Here is a 2,004-nt window from a genome sequence, read left to right on the forward strand (position 1 = left end):
GTTCAGTCCCAATGTATTAACCGATAATATAAAGAATCCAAATAGGTGACTAAGAAGATCCCAATTAACCAATCACCAATTTATATGTTCATCTCTGGAATCTGTGATTCTACCGAAAGTTCAACTCTTAATTAAAATTTTCAAACAGATTTATTCACCTTTTTCTATCTTAGTCGCAACGATTAAGAAACTCATATTTACACCTCAAGTCAAAATATACCACGAGCTATTAACCACTTATTGGATTAGATGGTCTCTAAGTACCAAACAATTCCTACATATCGCCTGAAGACACGTCTCAAGTCTCTAGTTTAACTTGACAGCATGTCTGAAAATCCAAAAATTCCCAAGTTATTATATGTACAACCTAAATTCATATTTTAAGAACTTAGTATACAAATAGGACACCTTGAAGAGTTGTAACCCGATCGTATATGCTTTCTAACTGGTCCTCCAGCACCTTTGCATTTCACCGGTAAATAAGTTTATAGCTTATCCAGAAATCTCCCTAAATATTCTCTTCATCATTCTATGCCCATAGTTGGTGCATTAATCTCACCGGTTGACGTTCACAAAATCCTAGAATGCAAAAGTAAAGTACCCAAAAGTCTCTAGGGGCAACTCTATTTCCTTATCTCGTGACTGATCACCCATTCAACTTATCAACGTTGTCTATTTACTCTTAGCGATCCTGTTTATAATGGAACAACTCATTCAACTAATTCACTAACTAGCAATCTTCTCGCTAGAACTAGTTATAACTAGTAGTCGCCACTCCTAGGATCGCAACAATAACTTAGGATTTAATCTAGTACTACTACTAAATCCCAACGGTCTAAACACTTACTATGTGGCTACGAGCCAATTCTCTACACAAAAATTTGAAATAATAATTGAAACTATGATCCACCCAAATCCTCATCTTGATGGACCATGAAAGGAAACAAACATACAAGTAATTCTGCTTAATACGAAATGAAATAGTGCAAGCATTACAAGAAAACGAGCTGAAAATGAAAATCTAGATAAGTGAAAAAACTCACTCATAATTCAATTCTAGGGATCGGTGACTAATCATGGAGGCTCCAAGAATCATGAACATAAGCCGACAAGATAACAAATCTCATGATCACTCATTCATGGGTAATGAAATCATGCTCAAGCAATCAAATCACAATTAAGGCAGTCAGTGTGACTTCAATCGAGAGAAGTCCACACAAGTTAATAATCAGGGGAAACAACGGTATCAAGAGAAAAAAAATCAGATGTCAGCCACACAATCATAAGTAGATTTCCAAAAATAAAAACAAGTGAATCTTACTCACATCAACATGTGGCTCTAGAACCGAAGAAAAAAAGAAAAAGAAAAAAAAATTCAAGAAGTGTGAAATATGAACAAGATTTTATTAAGAAGTTCAACTAGTGCCAAAATGGCAGAATTCAACGCTGATAAATGTCATACGAATCCATAAATGCTCAAAGGAAGTGCAAAGAAATTTCGGATACTAAAAAGTATATGTTGCAACGGATTTGAGCACAAAAGAAGAAAAAGAAAATAACGATTGGAATAGTAGTTCACATAATTGAAAGACTCATAGTAACCGGCTCACTATTTCCTAAAATCATATTTGCTCAAATAACCAAAGAAAACTCAAACTATCCATAATAATATAGAACAAAGTACGTATCCCAAGTCTTCGCACGAATTCGATTCATAAACTTAACTGATAAAACATACATCTATCAATTTCTAAGTAAACTATTCAATTAGTTTTATCCGACTAAATTCTATCCCTAAGAGAATAAATTACGACAAGGACAGATCAAATAATACATCCTAATACGCAAGTTTAATATTTCTGACAAATTCCTAGAATCTCACCAAACATTGATAACACCACCTAATAACTCAAACAACATCCACGTACTGTCCAACACTGAAAAGAATATTAGTAAACCAACTCCATTTAACTTAAAACCGCATGCTATAAAAATAAATAGTCA

This window comes from Henckelia pumila, chromosome 3 (genome assembly GCF_033568475.1).
Source record: "Henckelia pumila isolate YLH828 chromosome 3, ASM3356847v2, whole genome shotgun sequence".
Classification (NCBI taxonomy): Eukaryota; Viridiplantae; Streptophyta; class Magnoliopsida; order Lamiales; family Gesneriaceae; genus Henckelia; species Henckelia pumila.